This window comes from Chelon labrosus (assembly GCF_963514085.1).
Source record: "Chelon labrosus genome assembly, chromosome: 17".
Taxonomy (NCBI): Eukaryota; Metazoa; Chordata; class Actinopteri; order Mugiliformes; family Mugilidae; genus Chelon; species Chelon labrosus.
This window is the reverse complement of record NC_140350.1, coordinates 11,799,019-11,824,867: the sequence shown is the minus strand read 5'-3', so window position 1 is coordinate 11,824,867 and position 25,849 is coordinate 11,799,019. Positions and strand designations below refer to the sequence as shown.

The window sequence follows — 25,849 nt, the reverse complement described above, 5'->3', positions numbered from 1 at the left end:
CCTATGTGTAAAAAAGAAAAGTTAGAGTTATGGTTGCTTTTGACTTCCATGCACCTGGAAATGAATAAACTCTGCCAAGATGTTTCCTGTATTACAGCTGCTACATGCTAACCGCCACACCAGGGAGCAGTTTAGTATGTGGACCAGATGCTTTAACCAGGACAATTTCATCAATTTCTTTAAAACACCCCCACTGATCAAATGGAAAATTAACCCACTGCGCAAAGTCAAGAGCCTTTAACAACAAGCCGTACTTGAAAATCCTAATAAATGCGCGAGATATAAACTTTTTTTTTAGACTCAATCTGTTTTGGTTTCCTCCATTTACCATGAAATATTTTGCCTGACAAGAAGCTGGCTACTTGACAGCTTTAGACTTTACATGTGTTGCCATTTTGAAGAGTGAACTTATGTGACCCAAATTATCTGGCCACGGACTCCATCGTTTTACCAGCACCAGATGGAGGTTTTTTGTGATATAGCTGGCCCGGTGCTGACTGAGATGTTTAGCAAATGAGGCAGAGAGGGGTAGTTAACCTTCATCTGACCTTATTGATTATGTCTTTATCAGCCTGCCTTGCTCATATCTACTGTGCATTTTTGCAAGGATGTTACACAAGACACAGAAACCACGCAGGGAATCCTGAATGGCATTCTATGGGGAATGTTGATAACGCCAAAGATGGTGGTTGTACAACACATGTCCTGGCGCCTCTCCCAAAAAGCTTTCACATCACGGCACTCTAGACTGAGCCGTAAATGAAGTCGGTGTTGTGAAATATTGCAGTAGAGGTGCAGAAATAATCAGTGGGGGGAAACGGGCTTTTAAAAACCTTATTATGATGCAAAGTCCCAGATCCTTATGAGCGTATTTTTTATCAGATTTGACTGGGGATAGGGACCATTTAAACTGCAGTTATAGCTCTCTTGAACTCCAGGGGGCTGATCTTGATAGTGTGAAACAACTGCCCAGGTATAAAGTGGTAAAACTTGACTGTAAGAAGCTTGGTAGAAGACAATGGCAGTAAAATAAATCCTGATATTTCAGCAAAACATAAGTCACATTAAAGAGGGGAGAGAACCACTATTAAACGCTATGTAAAACACCGACCGGCCCTTTTAATCAGCGGATCTATTTATCGTGCCAAACTCTCTTGAAGGGAAGGAAGGGATCAGTTAAGAAGTAGAAAAGAAAAGTGTTTCATGCCATTGGTTTTTCCGTTCCTTACGCTCTACAATAGTTAAACCCTCCAAAAATCAGCATTCCCAGTCGTTACAAAGAAAAGCTCATGAAATCTTTCGGAGTGCTTTTGGTTTCCACTCCAGTCACCCACTCCATTGTTCTGTACAATATTTATGGGCAAACTGTCATCAGACTTGATGAAATAGTTCCTTCCACTTAATGTCCTGAGTGACCTTTCCCACTAAGGTTAATCAAATGTGTTTCATTAAACAAGCCCTGTTGCCTTAAACTGTAACCATGCTGAAAATTGCCAATTGTTCCCGAACCAGATTGTTAGCAGTTCAATCCCTGGCACATGGACCACATGCCAAAGCTTCTTTGAACAAGACACTGGACCTATGTTTGGCACTGGTATGTGAATGTGAGTAGAAGTGTCATTGTGACTGTTAAGTGCTTTGAGTAGAAAAGGGCTAAATAAAAACAGGACCCTTAGCATAGATGAAACAAAAGGAAACATTTGACCTAGCTAGCTGTGTCCAAATGTACACAGGCACTAACTGAAATGCCAGGTTCAGTTTCATATGGCAAAGCCATATGATTAATCTGTGTACGGCTACAGACATCTCTGTGCACTGGATCGCCCTGCGCATGTGTGTGTGTTTATGGAGGAGGTTTCGTGAGTCTACGTGACCTTTGAAATACTCCGGGGACTACGTTTTGCAGGCAGCAAGAGCCTTAAACGGTGGAGCGGCTTTGATGAGGTCTGCTACTGCCCACTGTATTTTAGGGGGGGAAAAAAAAAACCCGGTGCCAAACAGTCAACCAGCACATGCGCTGCGTGGACTCTAAACACAGATTTAGCAAATTACAGCCTATGCTTAGAGCCTTTTAAAAAACTCACACTTTCTCTGATGTGTTTTAATGGAGTGCAGGCACACATCATCTTATCCGCACATGCACATGTCGGCTGTGGATGGAGGTCTACTGAGGTCAGCTGTGTTGGTATAGGATGTCCTGCTGATGCAAGGATGCAGATTGTGTTTAAGGAAGAAATGAGAGGCACTTTGATGCTGATGTGTTTAGGTTTAAGGTTGCATTGTCTCCGAACTGAAGTATATTTTTTCCTAAATATTAATGGAAATGTGTGACCCTGTCATGCACAAATGACAAAATGGACACGGTTGTCAGTATGTTGTAACCGAGAAAACAGAAAATGATACTGGTGGCCATACTTATTGAAAACTCTGAATGGTTTTTGTATCCAAACCTGGAATTCAAGAGGATGCAGTTGGGTAGAAAGACGACAAGAGAGTCCAGTGACACCATGCGTAAAAATACCAAACTACAATGTTTGGGAACAGAGCTTTTAATTGCTCCCACTTTTTGAGTTGAAGCCATGCCTTTAACTAGGTCCGAACAACGGCGACGGACTTAGCAAGCTCAGACCTAAATGACTGGTATGTGCCGCAAATGTGTCACCAGAATCGCTGTGTTATAAACACATTTAAAAAAGGGAAAGTCAAAATACTTCTACATTTTATATCCGTCGGGTGACAAAGCTCTTGAATGTGTTTCTACTTTAAAAGTGTGCCTTCTTTTGCAGCGTGTCAGAAATGAAGTAACGGAGGAGAAACAGACGTTTGGAGAGGGCAAGCCGGGACACGAGAGTTGGGTTACACCGAAAAAGAGGGTGGGTTCGGGTGCAGGGGCCAGACGGCTGAGGAGGACGAGAATCCAAAGATGATACTGTCACTAAAATGAAAACCACCTGGAAATGAAAAAAAAAAAAAAAAACACCGAAGCGACTCGAAATCTTCCATGTAGCCTGGGACTGATCACATCGTCCCTGGGTGGGTTCAGCTCTGCAGAATTAGCTCCAGATCAGACTCACTCCTTCTAAAAAAAATAGCGTACATTCACATTCACACAGGCAATCCTGCATGAATGCACAGAAAAGTGTGCTCTGTCTTTTGGTACATTTTAAGTTTTCTGCACACACAGTTTCCTCTTGTCAAGTACAAACTGAAATCTCCTCGCATGTTCATCTCTTCCAACTCATCCGGTTGCATCACAGCTAAAGTCTCCCTCGGAGAACTACCACATCACAGGACTATGAGCCTTTTGGCATTACCCAGCATTCGAATAATAACTGGCACGCTCATCAGTGTGTGACAGATGGACAGAATGAAACAAAGAACAAGAGGAGCCACAAGCCATATGAAGGGTCTCATAAAAATCACAGCTCCCTGCCATCTCTATTGGACTGCGATCGCCGCAGCAGCTGAGCAAAAGAATGGTCGCCTGTTAAATCTTCACAGGAGATCCGTGGCACTCGGAAAAGTGTTTCGTATTATTCAAACTGATGGGCAAAATGCAGAATGGAATATTATTGCATTATTCTAAGAGTGTGAACAAGAACTGCTGTGTTCAGTTTCTTTTTTATGGTCACGCCGAACACCTGGCAAACGCCGCGAGGTTCCCGAACAGTCATCAAAGTAGTTTCAGAGTGGGCCTATTGCAGTGGATCTAATGGTGAACAAATGAGAAGGCCTGCTACGCTTCCTCTCACACCTTCCACCCCACATGGCACCCATATTTCCCCTTCCACACACACTCAAGCACACACAGAGAGAGCGTTCAGCGCGGCACAATAAGCTCATAACTATCAAAGCCTTACGTTTGTATAAACTCTTTCCTGTCTTTGTGGCCGACTGCCTCTGATGTTCAGGAAATTAACCATTTGGGGAGCAGGTGAGTCTTGCCGCCCCGCTTTAGAAGTGATCAGAGGCCGGTTCCAGCGAAATGTGGTTAAGCTAATAGCAACACTCATTAATCACCTTAGGCAATGGTCGAAACTATTAACATGTAGCTTTGGATTTCAAGACCAACCTGGGAGAATTGTAAGGGGATTTGTTTTCGGTGAAAGTTGCTTTCATTGTCAAAGTTTCTCTCCAGTTTCCAAAAGTCAATAAAAGAGGAATGAACTTTGTGTTTCATTTGATAAAAAAGTTTCTTTATGAGTAATGAAAGACATTTTTTTTCTGGAATCCAATCAGTAACAAAAAAACAAAAAAAAAAACTTTCTGGATGACTTCATGAGAGCAGCTTGATGTACCTACTCTTTCAGCATTGACCCAGTTGCTGCTGAGATGATTCATCGCACAGTGATGTTATTCTTTCAGTAATTTACACCATTATCACCGATAGAGCCAAGGTAGATTCTTTCTCTTTGGCATGATTTACATGCCATCTGCATAAAGCCTTTGTGCTTTCACCAGCGCTCGGGACTCTTCGTCTCCGTGCATCTTCTTCAGTTTTTATCGCTGAAAGATTTCGCGCTGATTTGCGAGAGAAGAGCCCACATATTTTTGCTGCGGTGGATAGGAAGCAACAGACAGAAGATGTGGCAATGTCAAAGAATGCACGCTCAGGTTCCCAATTCAAATCATCGCCGAGTTTTCCAGTCAGTGTTTTCATAGTTTATTTTCCTGATGCCGTGAAAGATGGCCCACGTGCAATCTATATCTCCCTCTGCAGCGCGTTTGCATATGTGGCTGAGGCATACTGTGCGCCAACATCTCAGCAGTCTGCCAGCTGATGGGAGTCGCGTTTATTAAACACATGGCTGTGAGGCAAAGACTGGAGGGATATTGACTGAGTTCTCATATTTTTATTCATTAAAGGAGATAATTGTTGGGTTGAGTTGACTTTCATGACAGTTGCAACCGCAAGGTCTGTAATGAATTCAACTTTGGGAAGACTCGGGACAAGCTTGTGGGCCTCCAACACATATGTGTGAGCTTGACGGAGTATAAACATTTATGGCTATGTCAGCTTGTCATTACACCCAGCTGATTAATAGTGTATGAGGAAGCAGTCATAAGTTAGACACGCACAAATGGAGGGGATTAAGTGTGAGGATGAAATAAAAGAAAATGTATTTGCCTAGTTTCTTTATGTTTTTTCTCGTGTAAAATCTCTCTTTTTCTGCTTTTGAATAAGCGAACATCATAGACGCAGATAAACAACATGCTTCTCCAGCTGCCGCCGCTCTCAGGCCGTCATGTCTAATCTGGATTTCACTCTGTTTATTATTTCTTACAAGCAACTTCCACCCTCTCCATGGAAACGTCCACTATCCCTGGCAATTTGCTGTCTAATCCATAGTCAGATTGCACTAAAATAGTCCTGTGTACCGTGATTACAGAGCTCAGAAATCAGTGGTCACTGTGAAGTGGGCAGCCGGTGGGGATCCTAAGCAGTGTAGCAGATTTTCTGGTTGTGGTTGCGCACACCACCTTGCTTTTCCATTTAGGGCTATCTGTGTGTGTGGAGAATGATGGGAAACACAGTGACCATTCTCTCCCTGGGTAAGTCCTGCCACTATGGCATGGCCATGATGGTGTGCACGGTGCGTTTGAGTGTACGAAAGCTGCAGTAGTTAAATAATAACGGCCTAATGCATGGAAAATTTGGGAATAAAACAGTGGTTGCCCGGGAGGGCGACAACCCCCTCCCCCCCAAAAACCACAGCCTCAATATCCCCTAATCCCTGCACCCGACACACTTCACCAACATGAAATAGGCTGCCTCTGCGGAGCACAGTGATATTTCAGAAGAAAGTATTAAGTTGTGCCTCTGAGGCAAACTCAGAGAGAAAAGTAGCAATTAGGTTAAAAAAGAAGAGGAGTGGCACTGAGGGAAAAGCTGAGGACATTGAAAGAGCAAAACAAAAAGAGAAGGATGCCAGCTTGAGCCACGTGGGATGTGTAAGAAATGTCAGCACCCCTTGGCATCCAGGTATACAGATCCGTCTGATTGTCTTTGGAAAAACAAAAATGAAGTCGTTAGGGCATTAACCTAGTTCTCAAAGATGCCTGGCACCTCACTGTCTGCCTGATAGGCACAGTTATTGCAAATCAGAGAAGGGGGGAAATGAAGACTGCCTCATTATGTTTCATGGAAGGGACTGGGACATGGCTGGATTGTACCCAAAGCGCTTAAAATAAACATAATGTGGTCGTTCACAAAGTAAGCAGCATTAGAGATCGCACACCACGGGAGGAAGACTGAGAAGTTTGCAGATTGCAACACTTAAGAGAAAAAAATCAACTGTTTTCCTTTCCACCAACAGTTGAGCTGGCAGCTTCATCCTACTGTGCTCAGTAGTCACTGTGCAATGATATGCATACCCTTCCAAGTCTAACTAACTGTTAGTATGCGCTGTAGAGATATAAATACATAATGGACACATGGAGGTGGAAATCCCTCTTCTTATCCTACAACAGAAATTTGATCAAAGTGTGGCCCTGTCAGGATGTCAGAGTGATCTTTAAAAGCAATATTTCACATTTGCTGAACCGCGTAACCACACGTATTATATTCCGAGCTCATGTGGAAGTGGGCATGATGGGGGAAAAAAATGAAGAATTAGCTGCCACTGCTGGCTTCTTTGGACATTCATTGTGGTCGCTCTCATTTTCTGTCATTTAAGAGAAGTGTTAGAAAAATAATAGCTGTCGCATATATTTAAATTACCGCGGAACAGACCCCAATCTGTTCTTGCAGTCAATGGTTATAAATAAACACGCTGGAGCATTCGCAAATACGTATGCTGCCCGTTGGAAAGCCCAGTACATGTGGCCTGAACTTGAGGAGGCCCGCACGTTAAAAAACAAATGTTTAATAGACAAGAAATATGGTTGTAAACTGGAGAATACCTCCCTTGTGGTAGGTAATCACTAGTAGCTCATGCAGTTTTCTTTGTTAAGCCAAAGGCCTGCTTCCAAAAAACACCTCACCACACTGTCGACTCCAAGCGGCTTATACCTGGAGCTTGAATCGTGCAAAAGTAATGTTTATGATTTCCTCACCAGTCAAAATGGTTTACAGAGAGAATTTAACAAATGTCATACATGCATCCAAAGGTTCTGCCGGTCTGTTTTGAATCAAAGCCACTGGGACTATACAGTTGTTGGTGGAAAATACGCTCGGCTTGGCTGGGAGCCGTGGTCCTCTTTTTGTCTCTGCAAAATGAAGCATAATTGAATAAATATGTCAGCGCAGAAAGGGTGTTTAGATGACGGACAAGGCACTTTAAATATTTGGGTCTCACAGACTGCCGAGCTGCAAAGGGAGAAGAGAGTTAAAACCTCCGAGGGCGGACTCACTGGTCAAAACACAACATGAGCTCGGTGCTATTTAGCAACCGTGTCGTGATATCGTAGAGTGATGGGTATCATCCTTTTTGGAGCCACTGTGTACCTGATACATACCGATGTACAGCTACACTGAATGAAAAGAGATTTGTTGGCAAAGCTCAACATGTGTTTAAGCTCCTTAGCAAGGTCGCTGCACACTGCTGGTCAACCTGATTAATTGTGCTCTCCTGTCCTTGTTTCTCGTCACACCAGCCACGGTGACAAATTGGACCGCTGCCCGCTGCCACGCTACAATCAAGCGGCTGCAGTATTGGCATCGGTTTCAAAAGGAAACACTTGCTAGTAGCCACCTGTATATACATACATCTCCATCTGCTCTTTAGTGGTTAACCATTCGGTGCCTTCAAATGGAGCTCCTGAACTTTTCATTGCGACGTGGGATGTTGTGCACACAAAATGTTTGGCCTTCGCATGCTAATGCTGACTGGAAGGCGAGCTGCTAATCAACTAGTATCTAGAAGACACTGGAGCATCTGAAGCCACCCTATGAGGGAAATCTAAAGGTGTGGCAAACAGAATTTTTTTATTATTCGTATAATCAGTCTCTTCCGTCATTTCTAAAAACCTCAGCAAACTTGTGAGATCGTGTCTACCTCTATAACAGAGGGCTGTTCATATTGAGTCCTCTCGTGAACATGGTAAACACGACAGCATTTGAAGGCAGCAATTGTCCTTGCCTGTTCAGTAGCTTCTTACCAATGGTTGTTTGGACCTCAGGTTTTGTCTAATGTCCTCAAACACTTGAACTGGGCCAGGCTCCGTCCCAGTTCAAAAACAGCTTTTTTTTTTTTTGGTTTTCTTTCTTTCTTTGATTTCTTTGATTTAGCAGCATCCACTCCTGACTATTTTTTCTTTCTGTCGTCTCATTTGTTTCTTCGTTAATTCGCAAAGCAATAAATGACTTTACTAAACCGAAAACATCAGGTTTCACGTTGCCTGCCCTCTATCTCAGCTGAGACAGGACGTGATAACACTAAGGAGACAAGACTTTCAAATTGAGTTTAGCAAGTTAGTTTTGGGAAGAAGCGCAGCAGTCACTGGAATCTCTGACACACACCACATCATCAGCAGCATCAACTGTCTCCAACTCCTATCAGTGTGTAGTCTAGACTTAACCTTGTTTACCGTGTTTACTATGGACCGGCTAAATGTATTTACGGCATTTTATTCGTCTGTCTCTCTTTGCATGCCATCAGTGAACTTTTTACTTAAAGGAGACCGCAGAGGATTCAGACTTCACGGTCCATGCCTCAGGTCACATGTTGAGGGACACACAGAGGTCACTACATCAGCAGAGCATGTACTTGATGATGTAGATAGCAGTAATCCCCCTGTGCAGTTGACATGCCTTGAATGCTCCAAAGAAGATCTAATAGAGAAGTTCTGCCGTGCTCGGAACCAAAAGTAAATCAGTCTCAGATTGTTATTTATATTGCTAGAACAACCTTTTCCTCTGCCTCCTCAGGCGAATGTTAGTGGCTGTATGAATTGAAAGAGCAGAGTGTCCTTTCTCCGTAAAAGCAGTCCAAAAGAAATAAAACGCTTTTGTACTAAGCTTTTCTTACAAAACTCACGTACAGAACCTGAACTACTCTAGGGTGTCCTGTAAACTGTGGCCTCAACTTGTAGCTCTCCATCTTTCTCCAAGCCTCCGTATATTTTTGTCACTTTGCCAAACTAACCCCAGCATCCAAATACGAACTTTGCTGGAGCCTTTCCATCCCTTGGCCCTAATCCCTCTAAAAGCTCCGACAGCCTTCCGTAATGTAAACATATTGTGGCCAGAACTGTGTGCGGCAGTGGCTGGGAGACCAGCATTACCCTATCTTGATTATTGTCCTTCTGTAGAAAGCTATTAATTGGGAAAGAAATCCAAACTCTCCGAAAAAAAACAAACAATCAAGGAAAGTTAGAGCGGTGGGAGAAGACTGCACTGGATGTAAATCACGCTCTGGGATAGACACAAAAAAATACTCTCCTGCTCCTGCCCTGGCTCCAGCCGCAGACAGCTGTGAGAGTTACAGAGCTGATGTCGGAATTTTTCTTGACAATTATCCAGACACAAAGTTGCCTTGGGTTTGTGCTTTTTATTCCAAGAAGATAGGTAAAACCATGAATACAATCTATCATCGGCGATGTCTTGAGGTAAAAGTCATACCCTGAGCTTTAATGAAAAAGAACAGAGTGTGCATAAGGGACAGTTTTGTGTTGTTCATGTCTGTTGGTTTTCATTTTGTGTGTGAAGGATTGGAAATTTGAAGACAGTTTCAAATAGGTTGTATTCATTAAATGCAAAAAATGTATATGAACATGTTAAAGGGGAACGACCGTTTTTTACAACCTGGACCTTATTTCTGGCATAAAATACGATCGTTTACTCACCCATATAACTTTGGTGTCATTTGGAGTCCTTCGGAAGATATTTAGGTCCAGCGGAGCGCCACGTATATCCATATAGTGGGAGTGACTGGGGCACCGAAACATAGCCTCTAAATAACGCATTATCTGCCGCGAAACTTGTTCATTTCACCAATATTTTGTTATGATAGGCTAGTGCTATTCCCCATTGAGTCTAGAGTTACCTGTTGTCTATTCGCGGACGTGCAGTGGTTTGTTGTTCTTTGGCCAGCTGTTCCTCTCTCTGCCTCCGCATCCTCCTCTCAACGATCTCCTCATCCGTATACTCTGGCTCAAAATGGTAAGAACGTCCGTCATAAACAAAGTTGTCGTCCACAACCTCAGAATCGGAAAAATATTCGTCAATGTTGCAAAAAACTAGCAGTAGCAAATTACAGGTAAACAAGCCGACTGTCGTCGGTGTGCGTGGCGCTCAGAGATGATGTCATCCAGGTCAGAAGTCAGTAGGTCAATCTACAGACCCCGGATGATGATAACAGGTAACCCCGGACTCAACGGGTTATAACACTAGCCTATCATAACAAAATATTGGTGAAATGAAGGAGTTTCGCGGCAGATAATGCGTTATTTAGTGCCTGTGTTTCGGTGCCCCAGTCACTCCCACTATATGGATATACGTGACACTCCACTGGAGCTAAATATCTTCCAAAGGACTCAAAATAACCCCAAAGTTATATGGGCGAGTAAGCGTATTCTATGCCAGAAATAAGGTCCAGGTTGTAAAAAACAGTAGTTCCCCTTTAAGTCTGTTTTAGTAGATGGGCAAAACGTACCTGGTTTGTTATCTAGAAACACAAGTTCAAGAATATATTTTAAACTAAATTATGCCAACAAAATAATAATACGCAAAATTTTGACTGCATTCAGTTAGTGTTGCGGCACAACAATCCAAGGAAATATTTAATTAATAGTGGTGATAATGTCACGGTAAACGCCTACTTTAAATAAAAAACACTCAATCATAATGCTGCACTATGATCCACTATGACGTACAAACTGTCCAAACGTGAGTAGATGGAGGGTCACAGCGATTATGTGACGAGGTGTGACCGGGCCCTGAACAATATGGCATCCGTCGCAGGATGTGCTCCTGTTCCGACGGAGGTCAAAGTTCAAAGCCTTGTTATCTCCACAGGACAACATTTTAGTGCGGCAGTAAACAGGAAGCAGGTGATCCAGAAGGCCAGCGTGAGCTACGACTTATCTCCCCCAACGCACTTGACCTTCTCATCTTCCTCTTCCTCTGAAGACTCTGACACACACTTTGCGGGCTGAGCCAAGGTTCAGGCGTCCCACAACACATGCGCCACACACGTACACACATAAACAAAACTCTAAAAGTTGTCACATAAAGCTGCAAATTTTGTCTTGGGGGACTACAGAAGAGAGAACAAAGGAAAATAAAGCTTGTGTGATTGTGTGTGTGTGTTATGTTTATCCTAAAGGTATAAATCTGATCCAGAACATAAATTATCTCCATGCAAAGAAAGGCCGGTTGGGTTAAAATGCACCATGTAACAAATGAGCTTTCTCAGCCGCCGCCACCACACAGGCTCGTCTGTCATTGCCGCTAAATATGGAATCACGGTGGCACATTAACAGCAAAATGTCACAGCGGTGCGACACGACATCACATCTGGCCCACAACACCCACTAAATCTGTCCCCCTCTCTGCTGTTTTATGCGTGTGGTGAGAGAGCCAGTGTGGTACGTGGAGGTGCGACTCTCTCTTTCCCACGATGCCGTGCATCAGCTGGGCCGGGGTGGGGGAAGGAAGCTGAGGGGGTGGAATGCTGAATGGCAAGCGTACACACACACACTTACCTACAATCACACAGTCAGGACGTATTCAGGAACCTCCTTTGCCCATAGCACGGAGGCTGGCCCGTAGATGGGCTCATACAGGAAGTTCTCAGCACTGGCTACTTCCTGTTTGCTAGACGCTTGTATTAGAAGCACATTGTGGAAACTTTTCAGCAGCTATTCACTAAGCGGCTGCACAACTCTGTAGCTATCCTGCATTCAGTAGGCTGAATGTTCATGAGTGTAACATCGATTAAACCAGCACATAATACGACGTGTTTCGCAGTCGCCAGTGTTTTACAGAACGTCTCTTATCCAGGAGCTAAACAGTTTCCCCACCGCCTAAACAATTTCAGGCCTCAGATGGAGGCCGCCCTGATTTAGTATCTGCTCAGTGCATTTGCTTTGTAACAATAAAACATTCTGATAGCGGGAGGAAGCAGGAGGAAGAGAGGTGTCCTGGAGAGATAAATTAGTGAAGAGCGGGAGACAAGGGTGCAGGAGAGGAGGATGCAGTCTGCTGGTATTGTGTAGATGTGATGTCCAAGTCATCTAAAGTTAGATGAGGCTAATGATAAGAACAGAAGATAATGAGCTGAAAAGGAGAACTCGTGAGCTCCTGAGAGAGATATGCGAGAAGTGAATGCAATAAACTCGCCATAACTCGAGAGATTGATTTTTGACCCATTAATTTTCTTCATTGCACAAAACCTGGAAGCTCGTCAGAGGAACCGCTCTGATATCAGCCTGCATGTAAAGATAGAGAGAGAGTGTAAGGGGCATAACAACTGCTGCATAAAACCTGAACTGCTGCTTTCCTGTTTTCACTCCTTTCTCAAGATCACTGCAAAGTTATGACCGTCAGGCTTGAATGCTTAAGATAAGTTTCTCGGCAAACATTTAGCTAATGCTAAGAGGCCTTAACCTCGCCAAGTGGAAACAGGCCAGCCGCTAAAGTTATAACAGTTCAGCCAGAAAAAGACAAGTTTTAACATTTCTTTCAACTACAAGCACAGCATTGAGGTGACGTAATTTGAGATAAAGGCTAAAATATGAAGCTAGGATTTAGCGGAGTGACAAGAGGACTTAATGCTGGATTCTGGAAGGCACTGTGCTGAATATGGCAGGTATTTTAAGCGTGAGTAGCTGCCACGGTTATTTCACAACCTGAAACATTTTAACCCTGGGGAGACACTATCACTCTGAGCTCCTAATAACAATGCTCCTTTCCTGCTCTGCCATTCATCGTTCTATTTATCCTCACCGTCTCTTCCCAAAATAGTCCAAAACCTGCTCACATCCTCACGGAAAACTCCCATAAACAATCCTCTAGTAAAAATCACTGAAACAGCTAAAATGGTCTAGAGGAAACCACACGTAACCAACAGGAACCGTGGTGCCAACACCTAACAAAATGGAAACGCTTGTTTGCTGGGTGAACAAAACACATCTCTCATTGGGTTACGTTCAATACAATATACTCAACTGTTGGTCCCCTTTCAGTGACATCTGCAGAAATGCACAATGCAGTAGCTTTGAAAGAACAGCCAAAGTCACTGGTCCGGTGTGTGGTTGTGCGGTACGCAGACTGGCCTCGGAGCAAAGTAAGCTATAAAAAATCTCTCCGAGAATACCCTGCATGCACAGATGAGGACAAATGCAACTGTATTTGTGGCCAGTGGCATTGGAAGACTTGGGAAAAACAGAAAAATGTGAATGTGCCTATAGGGAACAAAGAGAATCATTTTATTGTCATTTTCTTAATTTCCAGGATTTTAAAGGTATACTTTCCTGACAGTAACAGCTAGCTAAATTTTAAATGATAACTTGTATTAGTGTGTGTTTTCATACTGGTAACAAACACCAGAACAAAAAGAATAATGTGTTATTCCATGTCCCAGTTTTTACTGCTTCCTCATCCCATTTGAGGCACTGAGCTCAAGGATGTCTGTTCCAAGTTTTAAAAATTTAAATAAAATCATCATATAAAGGCATAGTTTCACCTGTAACAAAGAAAAAAAAAGTTCTAAAACAGATGGGGACTCTTCAGCAAGTGTAACTCAAATGAGAATAAGTAATGCATTTGGTTTTATCCTGAATAAGCTGTGAGAGGTTTTTTAATTTATCCATAAATGTGTCCTGATGACATAATCAGCAAGTGACATGATAAGCAAGTGGTCCTAGAGTGGATCCTTGGGGCATCTCACATTTTATGATTGCTTGTTAAAAGTTACTTAAAAGTACTAAGTAAAGTACTTTTTCCTATACTCATCAGGAGTATGCCGTGATATTTTGGCCCTGGGAAAGGAAGGTCTGACTAAACCACCCCTCTTTCCTCTTTTGGCACAGTCACAGTTCTGACCTCATCTCATCCTGCTGCACAGGAAAGGTGCGGATCAGATATCTGTGGCCGACACCTGCATAGACACAGGGTGAAATTGGATGGTTGAGAGAGAGACGCAGAGACGTGGCAAGAAAAAGAAAGTTCACCTGTACACAATTCTACAGAAAAAAAGGAAGTTGAAGAAAGTAAAGTGTCTTCTTACTCCTCAGCCATTAGCTTTCCCCACCTCTTCATTAACTACATGTGGGGATATCTTTGAAAGAAACTGGATATCGCCTTAGTTTGTGTTAGTTTCTAATGCTTGGATGGAGCAGGATTTATGGAGCTAAGGTATTTTGCTGCTTGCCAGTCAAAGCATTGTTCCTTCCAGAGAATTATGCTTCACCTTTTTTTCCTTTTAAGTGATAAAATTTAAAAATCAATTTCAGTCCACTAAATACTCAAGCATACTAATATGTCCGATCCAATGCTTTGATTTCACACCGGAGGCGTCACGGTGCTGCAGTCAACTGCGTGTGAGTGTTAGTGTAGGAAAGAGAGAGCGACCCGGCCAACAAGCGCAAATGTACAGCCAATATAGACAAGCCCCTCCATTAGCTCCTAACGATGCATTTCCAGATGACTTCAGAGCCACTAGCTGTACGCTAACTGCCATGGCACACTTATTTCTACGCTGTGATTATTCCTAAAATTTGTCTAAAACAACGGATGATGCTCTTGAGGTAAGATTAATTGAATTCCGAAGGGTTTCTGGGAGTGTACACTGACTGCTGGTTTAATCAGTTTAGTTATGAATGCATGGAGTTGGAATAAACACAAGGCTTATCTAAGACGTGACATACTGTAAATCTACAGATTTTGAAATGTAGACTTGGGTTATCATGGTCAGACTGTCAATTTTGAGGTTAGAGGGAGGAACTGACAAACAGGATAGACACGGGAGCCAAATAAATCCTCTCGTGGTGCTCCGTAGTCATGATATATGTCCGTATGTGTCTCCGTTTTTATGCGTGTGCCTGTATTTGGGAGAAAGACATTTTGCATTTATGAATGTGTGTGGCACTGATATAAATCTTGCACTGATCTCCTCCGTCGTGGGGAGCCCCACCAAAAGCGTCACTCCTTAGCCATCTGCTCTCGGTTAAAGTTGTGTAATTGCAACTCTGTGGCAAGTGTTCACACAACAAAATCGATGCTGAGTAAATTCACTTACAAACACGTGCAGTAGATTTACACAACCACACATGCACAACTGGCCACTCTGCGAGGACACTTCGATTAAAATTAAGATGTCTCTCCGGGGAAATTAAAACATTTATTGCTGAGACAAAGATATTGTCCAAATTTTATAAGCGGGATTGTTCATTCCACTGTCTTGAAAAACACATCTTTGTCCAAACCAATCAGAACCTTTCTGCCTTTTAAACTTTCCATTTTTTCCCCCTGCTGAGTGGTTCTTCTTTTGAAAATACAGCAAATATCATGTAAAACACTGCCCCCATAAATCAAATCCAACAAAGACAGGCCGCCCACAACTGGTAAATCATTTACTATCTTGGCTATAAATTGGATCTTTTCATGTTATCCCTTTGCCATGTTAGAAATGCATGTGTATTCAAGGCCTCAGGTTGAGTTAGGAATTAAGAGTGAAAGGGTGAGGACAGGGGAGAGATTTTGTATTGTAGGAACTGGTACACTTATCTAACTTATATAAGAATACAAAAAAAAGCAAAGTCTTTTTTTTTTTGTCAAGACTGAATGAATGGTGAGTATATACCAGAAAATCTAAGGCTAACCTCTGGAAATAGCCTTTTTAAGCCTTTCAATAGCTAAAAGCATGAAATCATGGAATTACAAATGTTTACAGGTATCAGACCATTATTCTTGATGCTGAATGATTCCACAGTTGCCCAGTTTGTGGCAGAGACGAGCATGTTTTATACTCAATAAGGAACATGACTTCAACTGGTGAAACAGTGAAGTGCTTTATGGGCTCCACATATTTGTTCATTCATTCATTTTCTGTAACCGCTTGTCCTCTGAAGGGTCACGGGGGTCCGGACCCTATCCCGGGCTGTCATCGTGCTAGAGGCAGGGTACACCCTGCACAGGCCACCAGTCCATCGCAGGGCTAACACAGAGAGACAGACAACCATTCACACCTACGGCCAATTTAGAATCAGGCTCCACACAAATCTACTTCATTACAGGAAGGCTAGCAGATTGTTAGACAATGTTCAGTAAGTTGTCTCTCTTACTTTTAGGACAAAAGTTACTGCCCTTCAAACAACGGTGCGACAAAACAAAAACTCTGTAAAGCAGCTCTTTTACTTAAAACATGTTGTTATGTAAAACTTAAACCAAGAATATAGGCTGCTTATAGTACTGCAATGTACCACTTGTTAAAGGAGGACACTCATTATGCTTTTTTGCCTATTGCATGGAGCATATTGATTATTTCTGAACAGTTATCATTTTAAGTTAGCAGCAAGCGGAATGTATCAGATGTTGTGAAATAGTCTGAAGGTGATTTAAAATGGCGCAAATCTACTTCCAACTAGTGCCTTTACGTTTCCACTTCTTACTTGTTGCTCCTCTGGGACACAGTTTTATACTTTAATGGCAGCACACTGCATTAATACTACTACAACTGATGGTTCAACCCCCAAGTGACCACTGTCACAGTATATTGAAGCAGGACATTATGTTTGTTTGTGTTTCATAGATCACTGCTTCCTGCATTTGCCGCTAACCAAACACCTTCTGATGTAAAAATGGGTCTCCTGTAGAGTTAAAGGGGTCCGAGTATGTGGTGTCTGGCCATTATGTCACGGCCGACGTAGGTAAACAGAGCACACGGCGGCGGAATGGCAATCCCAAAGCAGGGGGGGATCGATCGCCGTCCTTGTCCACCTACAGGCCTCTCCTCGTGTTCGCACCTCCCGCCTCCACGCCATCCCTCCCTCCTCCACATCTCCTTCCTCGCTCTGCTCCAGTGATGCAGGTGGAGGTTGACCTAAAATCTGGGGTGATGGATGACTCCCATCTTTGCTGATGCTAGCAGCCCGATGGTGTGTGTGTGTGTGTTTATGTTTCTGAAATTCAGCCCAGCCCTGATCTGCTTCCTACTCTTACAGTCTTGAGCTTTAATCCAGATATCTGAAACCTTTTTGAAACCACATACCTTGAATGCAACTCAATCGGTCGGGTTATTTATTTTTTTTTTTTCTTCTAATAAATCTAAAGATTGTTCATTTATTGTGTGCAAGTAACTTTTGGCATAAATGTGCCTAGTTTTATCATTGCAACATGTTGTCTTATTCTTAATTTTAAGAACCAGTTTGTCTAAACATTTGAATGCCAGTAAAAAATAGTTACTTAAAAACAAGTATATGAACCCCAGACATTTGAGTCTTATTTTTATGATTGCTCACTAATAAAACAGGGACTTGGATAATGTGTTGATTGCGCATGGTGCGCTCCTTTGTCTCAAAGTCTGGGTACTTCCACTGAACGGAGCTGGGGGGCACCAAAGTCTGCTCTCCGGTCTTTCTCCCCTCTCTCCTACTGTATTCCACAGCCTCCCTCTCCAGTGTCCCCCCTTTTGTGTAGCTACCCGAATAAATTAGCAATCCAACTCGGCGAAGGAGGGAGGGGGAGAGGCGGAGGAGAGGCTATGGAGAAGAGTAGGGGGGCTGGGCCTTGTGGCGGAGGAGTCGGCTTTCAGTTAGTGAGGTGCACGGTGCCCTGAAGCGTCTGTCTCGGCACACGCACACCGCGTACGAGTGGCTGGATGCTGAGAGAGCCCAGAGAGGAGAGAAACATTTAGGATAAGCTAGGGACCGCGCAGAGCACCACCGGCGGCTCCTTTTCTGCTGCAGACAGCGAAGAAAGCCGTAGTACTCGGCTCCTCAGCTGATCCAAACGCGCTCACCTGACAGGGCGACGGAGACGCAAAAAGACCTTTCACCGGTGGAGTAACAAAACCTGCCGGTCAGCCTGATCAAAAAATTAAATCTGTGGAATTGGCACAGCTGTCATTTTGTGGATATTATGTAAAAAGAAAAAGAAAGAGAAAAAAAAAGCACAGTCCGGCTGGCCAGCACGGCTCCATTCAAGATTTTGTCCCGGAGGATTGTCTGTCTTTTGGGGGTGGATTGGAAACCAGTTTGCATACTAATCAGGTTTTTGGAGGGGATATCCAGAGCGCGCATCCAGAGCAACGGAGTGGGTCCAATGAATGTAAGTGACAGCTTCTCATTTATTCTCATATGCAGTGTGTGTGTGTGCTCTCTATCACTGACAAGCAATGGATAAAGGTAGAGAAATGAGCTCTTTCTTGGGTGGAGGCTTCTGGTTTTGCAGAGGGGGGGTGCACCCTGCATCTGCACCTTGCATGCATGAGCTAGTAGCTGCTCAGACCGCCGGGATGTGGGAGACTATACAAAAGTAGCACGGTGGATCATGGAGATGCAGTGTAGCCTTTTATGTTAATTATTGATCACCATTCAGAGCTGAGCCAGCCAAGCAGCCTGGTTGGAAGCGGAAAAAACCCCAAAAAGAATGACTCCCCATTTAAAATAAATACCAAACATAAAAAAAGGGTCATTCTAGTAGGATACCACATAAGCTTATTATTCCTTATGGAACTATTTAATAACAGTTAGTCAGTGGTTTCTTCCACAGGGCTGGCAGCTTAGAGCAACTGCACTTTTTGTTTTGGACGGAGGACAGAACCACTTAATGGGAAACACCATTCCGTACACAAAGTGGGCCAGCATTTTTTGAAGTATTTCCTGGAGGGACCAACTGATGTGACAGTGCAGGGCTGACTGCAAGGCATCACTGGTGGAGAGACTTTGGAGTGCTCCTGTGTGCCACCGAGCAAGGCACTTAGAAGACTTGCGGGGCCTGCTGTGCTGAGATCTCCTCTTTTCTAGTATGATTGTGAAAACAGAAGCAAAGATCGCAGAGGAACCATCTCGGAGACCGCATAATGCCTTAAACATACAAAAGCATGAAGTCCAAGACGCACTTTTGTTATCCAACAAATAAATTTTTCTTTTTCTAACGTGTTTTCCAAAGTGTATTTATAGCAGAAACTTCTGCCAGTATATGTTTACATGGCCAAAAGCTAAAAATGGGAATCCCGGGGCATATTCAAGCTCTTGACCACAATAGTTATTCTAGTCTTTTTCTGGTGTCTGCTGGCATCCGCAGCTCCCGGCTTTCTGCTGTAAGGAGGGAATACGAATCTTTGCATTATTCCGCTCTCCACTTACATGGTGAGTGTGTTCTCCAGCTTTGCAGTATGCTGGCCGCAGCCTCGGCCTCTTGGTCTGTGATGAGGTGTGCAGCAAGACTTTTTCTAACGGGAACCATATGGACCTCTAGTCGGAGCTCATGTTTGTGCAAACAACTTATAATTACATCAGCTGCTGAACGAGAGATCCTTCGCTACAGGAGCAGGATACTAACATAAGAAAAACATTTCCACAGTCACATTTTGGATCAATTTGATACACATGCTGGAGATTTTGGAAAAATCTAAATATTTTTCAGCCTAGATCACATTTTAATGTGACTTTGGGCGGTCAATTTTGGAGTGTGGGCAGCTGAGGTGTCCACCTTGACCCCCCGAGTTCCTTGCAAAAGATGGTTTCATTCATCTTCATTTGGGCCTTGTCAAACAAGGCTGCGATAGCAAATGTTACAACCTGTGGTTTTAATGCCGTCTTTAACAAGCTTGTCAAGGCAGAGAGATCTATTTATTCAGTTCTCTGTCAAGTCTTTTCGGGGCTTATCAACCATGTAAACAGTGCGCTGTTTACCTTGCACTTCATGTGGCTCTGTGTAGCCGAATGGGCGAGCATGATACAGACTCCGACTGGGTCAGGGGCTTGATTCTCACCAGGGCCCAAAACACACACGCTTCTTAAACAACAGCATCTGTGGAATGACTTCATATTACACTCTTAAGGGGGAGGTGACTGAATGATACCCACATCACAAAAAAAAATCCACATTCCCTTTGTTTTATATCAGATTATTTTTGGGCAAATGTTGGCCGCCACTTACTTGAATCGTGAAATCTTACACTTGACATACAGGCAAATATTTTTACATTTCTCTTTGAAGCTGTCATCAGGTTCGCCTTGCTTCAAGAAGAAATACAATACAGTCCACAGTCTTTAAGGATATTTTTTTTGTCGATTCTAATGGCATTACTTTTATGGAATGCCCCAATGCCGAGGCTTTATTCTTTTACAAATGAAAAGCAATTTGGAGAGTTTACTCTAAAGATACACAGTGTAATCAAACTGCGAACTTGCCACCCACATTGATGCTGAAATCCTGCTTGTGCTGTATACATGTTGTCCTTTTTTGTAGCTCCTACAGAGCCCACATAAGAAGAACAATATGTCTAGTGCAGCCAGGTTTCTTTACATGCCAGATTTTATCCTATATCCCCTCTCTCACAGAGTAAGTTTTCTGAATTGCGAAGTCAGAGTTGACAAAACAAAGATGCTACATTGCGGAGCAAAGGTTTTTGTGCAATGTCTGTTTCAGCTCATTGTCTCAAATCACGGTTCACTGCCAGTAAGAGAAAGAGACGGGGCCATCTTCCCATCCAAATGTTGCAGCTCAAGCTAAAATCTGTCTAATTGTATCCCAGCACTGTTTCTTCCTGGGTTTTGTTCTTCAAGCATGGGAAATCAGTGTCTGAGCACAAATATCGGAAAGTGACTCAGAGACTCCCCCTCCCTCTTTCTCCGTCCCTCTCACACGCACGAGCGTAAACACATCACATCCACAAGCCGAACATTACCTCATTTAGTTATATTCCCAACAGTGTCCCGTCCCCGGCGATAACCTCAAACATCAAGTCCTGCAAATGTTAAACTGATTAATGCTTTCACCACTGTGTCGAATGGACAGAAGATGACAGCCAACCCCGAAAAAAAAAAAAAATTAAGCATAAACAAAAAGGTTTGTTTCCCTGCTTTCTGGCTCCACAAGTAGCTAGAGGAAATATTTACCTTCCATCTTTCACCCTGTGCACGCTGCTGATGCCAGAGGTCTGTGTTGGTGTTTGTATTTACCCCTCAGACCATTGTCTTAGACATAACACAAAGCAGAGACTCAACATTGAAGGAGTTCAATGGCATCTTAATTTATCAAGCAGCACGTGGACCGTAGCCGGGGTTATGCTGCCGCAACGTGTGACGGAGCAGCTTCGGTTTCCTGGAAAGCCACTTTTTGTTTGCATCATCCATCCACGGGAAATTCAGGCGGTTATTAATAGCTTTAGTAGTAGAGTAAGAAAATATGATTCCCATTGATAAGGAATTCTCTTTGCTGATCGCTCCAGATTTCTCTAATTGTGCCCTCGGGCTGTACTTGGTTGCCATGGCAGCTACAATCACCGCATCTTGCTGTGAGTGTAATTGTGAAATTTAATTAGACTATTGTTAAATTTAAGGCTAGTCCATGTGGTACCCAAAATATTGGCTCACGTTGGTTTCAGTGCCCCGTGTGGCATGGCTTTAAAATGATTGGTGCTTTTGTAGAATTTCATTAAAGTCTCTAAATTATTGATGTGAATGATATCTTTTTAATTCTTGTTGCCGCTTTGAGAGATAATAATTGAATTACGAGGTACAGGATGCTGTACTTTTCAGCCTGTGGTCATAGGAATGCGTTTATGTTAAGTACATGTTAGCAAACAAGTCATAGTTCATCCTTAAGCTCAGACTAAAACCTATTTTCCGAAAGTGCACTCTTGTCTTTCCCCTTGGGAAATTCGGACCTTACCTCCCTACGTATGCTTTGAAAGCCAATTTATCTGTGGCTCTGGAGAAGATATTACTCAGTCAATCAAAGGAAACGACGCTCCTGTCGGACGCAGAGTGATTGACTGGCCGGAGCTCTGAGATGGTCCAATTCCTTTTTTTGTTTGTTCTGAGGCCCACTTGTGATGTAACTGTCATCATCATTATTCATGGTCTTTGTCCAGGCTGCACGCAACGTTTGTAGCGTAACTATCGGTTGACATGTACAGAGAATGGACAAATTAAAAAAAGTACGTCTTTACAGAACAATGGTTGCTGTCAGCAAGGCAACAGGCACACTGCTTTGGGACTACCCCACTAAAACCCCAAATTCCAAATGCCTCAACTTGTGAAATGTCTAATTTGGACATTAATCCAAGCTGGTCAGTGTAGCTTCTGGCCAGGCCTTCAGCTGGCTCAAGATTAAGAACTAGGATAATGACTGCTGGAAATGGGTTGTTATATATTCCTGGACGAAGCTGCAGATGGAATTTGTCTAAGCTCGGTGTTGTCTCGGTTGGACCTGTGACACTGGCTTCCGAGCGCCAAAGTCTGGCTAGATCATCAGAGTTATGGTTTTCTTCTAGTCGCTATAGATGGACAGAGCGAGCATGGCTGTTTCTGTGCTCGCACGAGGGAAATGTGGCGCCTTTGAAGATGAAGACGTCTCATTAGGGCAGCAAATGACGACCATTTCCATCAGCAATTAATCTCTCGGTTATTATTTTTATGAACAGAGTTACCATTTAGTCTCTTGAATGTCATAAACCTGTTTAAAATGTCGAAAACTCCAACTTGTTCCCTGTACATTAAATCGTTTGCCATTTTTTGCTTGTTAAATGCTTTAATTATTGCTGACTGGTTTTCTGTCTATCCCTTAATCGATTAATTGATTAGTTGTCTCAGTGCTGAATCCTCCCAGATTCTAGCAGAAAGATTGATTTTTTTCCACCCTTTGTGGGGATGCTCAGTTCAGGCCTGTGCACTGCTTTTGCCCACATGTATCTGAATGAAGTGATGTATTAATTTCATGAGTCACATGAAGGGATAAATGTGGGAATAGCTCTGAACAAAGATGAATGAAATGTGGTAACCACTGCCCATCTGGGTGCTTGACGGATGAGAAGAGTCTGAGCTCTGAGGCGAGCAGAAAGCAGAAGAGGCAGCCCTGCCCGTGTAGCGTCTCATGTGTTTTTAATGAAGTCAGTGAGATGATCTGAGCTTCTGGTTACTTCAAACACTTGCACCAGGTTGAGAGCTGTGTAAGGCATTGTAGCTCAGGTATAGCAATGCGTTATGCAAGTTAAGGGACTCGGAGACTGGGTGTGTGTGTGGGTGGGTGGAGTGGAACAAAACAAGAGAAGAGGAAAAAACTGGTAGAAACTTTTGGGTTTCTTGAAGTGGGAGCGGTGTGACCTTTTGGAAAATCAAATATGCTTTTATGTACTGTTTGTAGGGCTGTAGCCAACCAAACAAAATCTTTCTGCACACTAACTTGTATCATTTCTAGCATAAATAATAGTAAATTAAAATAAATGCTAGTAGGGCATATGTAATCATTTTAACCTCATTTCTTTATACTGAAAGAACAACAGACTTAAAGATGACAAATTTTAACTTACCCACATTTCTGACGTCCACCCTCAAAGCCTCAAGTGTTAGGCACAAAAATTGGCTGGGCATTGCAATTGAGGCAAGTTAGCTTACCATTTGCAGAGTAAACCCAATGATTATATATAATGATTGACAAACCTTTAGTGAAGCCCCCCATAGATTTCAAGAAGAGGTGTTTTGAAGCTCAGTGTGGACAGCATGGGCATGTTGCCATCTTGAGGGCCTGACTCCTCCTCTATTAGAGTACTGCATGACACAGACGCCGTAACTTACGCACGTAGCCTGCGCCGATGCGAGTCATTTCCGCTTGTGCGCTCGTCAGTCTGGCTCGCTCTGTAAAAATGCCACCCAAACGCTGGTTGGCGCTGTGTCTTTTTGCCAGTCGGGTTAATTTTTGTTTTTACTTCCTGCTTCACTTTCTACTTCCTGCTTCACTTTCAGCAATGGCTACTGAGATTTTCGCCGAAATTTCCACGAAGATGAGTCATACAAATGTTCAGTGTTGTATCGCCGAACCTCCTCAGTTAACCTTTCCACGATGTGTTCCATCGTTATTGATCCAAAACAATCAATTCGAAATTTGTGGAAATGAAGAAGCTGCCAAAAATACTAAAGCGGAAACACACTAGTTGACCAATCACAGCTCTTGTGCTTTGCGTCGCTGCGGCACGTAGTTACATACGTAGCACGTCAGCTACGGCACTAGGGCCTGCGCAGGGTCTGCGCTGCCGCCATAGCTTCTGCTTAACTTACTTAACCTACTTAACCCAGCAGTCTAAACCAGGGGTTCCCAAACTTTTCCATGCCAAGGCCCCCCAAACAGCATTAGCTTCTGGCCGGGGACCCCCTTTGCAAACCTACAGACAATGCTACAAAATATGTAAAGAAACGTCATCTTTTATAATGTTTCTTACTTTTATTCACAATTCAATAACTATTACATTTGTTTAGCATAAGTGCTCCCTCATATTTTCTGATTTTAGTTGGCCAGGAGTTTTTTTTTGCAGCAGTGTCCTCCACGACAGGGCTGTTGGTCTGTTCCTTCAGTCTCTTTCTTGTCAAAAACCTGTTCATTTTGCGCTAGCTACACGCTAGCTACATGCTAGCTTGAGGAGCAAAGCAGCTTGATAAATGGCGCAAACCGCCAGGTCTACACAGATTATGAGGTCATGAATGATGTTTTGACTGGCAGGGAATCGGAAAGATGAGCTTGGCAAATAACATTTAGATATGATATATTATTAATAATTATGTTTTATGGTAATGATTTAAAAAACAATTAGATTATATTTTATAATAATGATTCATAAAATCGTTAGATTATATTTTATAATAATGGTTAAAAATAATTTGATTATATTTTTTTCATTTTTCAAATTTTTTTTCTTATCTTCCCTCCAACTGTCTGAGGCAGTTTCCCCCCAGGGGGCCGTGGCCCCCACTTTGAAAACCACTGGTCTAAACCATCTATAACTCGCGACTGTAGCTGCTTGTCACTCAAAGTGGCCACAAGTCTTGATATAATTCCAACAAGAGACTTACATAAAAAGTTAGCACCTCCGAGATGTCTCTCATGGCCAAACTATGGATTCACCAGGGACAGCTATACTGCTGTAGCACCTTTCTCCTTATCACAGTCACACCAGTGATTGTCTGACCAATGGCAATTTGATTGGACTAGACGATATCGACTCAGTTGACTGAGAGACCGCAAACCAAGTTGCTTGTTGTTGATTTATCTGACTTGGAACAAAGCACCATTGATCTGTTCTAAAATAGATTTTTATATTGAAGCCTCAAACCTTTTATCATGCATCTTTTTTTATCATGCTTTTATTTAGTCATTACTAACTGATATGTACTGATGTCTGTTCAACACTGTAGAACACAATAAAAAACAAAGACAGACGCACTTAATTCCCAGACTTACCACAAGAAATATAATGGAGTAACACGATACAAAGGCATTTTCTTGGAGAACAGCTGTTGGCGCGCCACTAACTCGAGAGCTGATGGAGAATTTAATAACTAATAAACCAAGTCACTGGCCCATATTCTGAGCTACAGATGAATAATTACAGATTGTGATAGTTTCCCAGATCGATCAGCCAAAGAAGATCCAAAACCTGGCAAACTCTTCAACAAAGCATTTTATCACTTTGATTAATATTTATGTGTTTTCGGAAACAATAACATGACCCGACAGGACTCTGTGCCTTGTTTGCTGTTAGGCCATGTAGCTGATTATTTCATTGGAAGGAATGCAAGAAGGAGATTAAAGTGGGTGTTTTCCTGCACATGTGTGAGAATGTGTGCTTAGGTTACAAGACAGATTGAAGCTTTCCTTTCTCCGGACCCTGTTTTGACTGTCAGCTGAGTGTTTTGTCTTTGAAACTTTCCTCAGTTTAAAGTGTTCATCACACGTGGGGACACG

General features: G+C 42.9%; 1 protein-coding gene across 1 annotated transcript in view; it reads left to right on the top strand.

Moving 5' to 3' along the window:
* The first annotated feature begins 17,628 nt into the window (after positions 1-17,628).
* The window catches only part of dchs1b (dachsous cadherin-related 1b), an 85,149-nt gene continuing 76,928 nt past the window's right edge, over positions 17,629-25,849 (top strand). The window contains exon 1 of the mRNA XM_084564896.1: positions 17,629-18,211. The gene's annotated coding sequence lies outside the window, so the exon portion shown is untranslated. The remainder of the gene's footprint in view (positions 18,212-25,849) is intronic.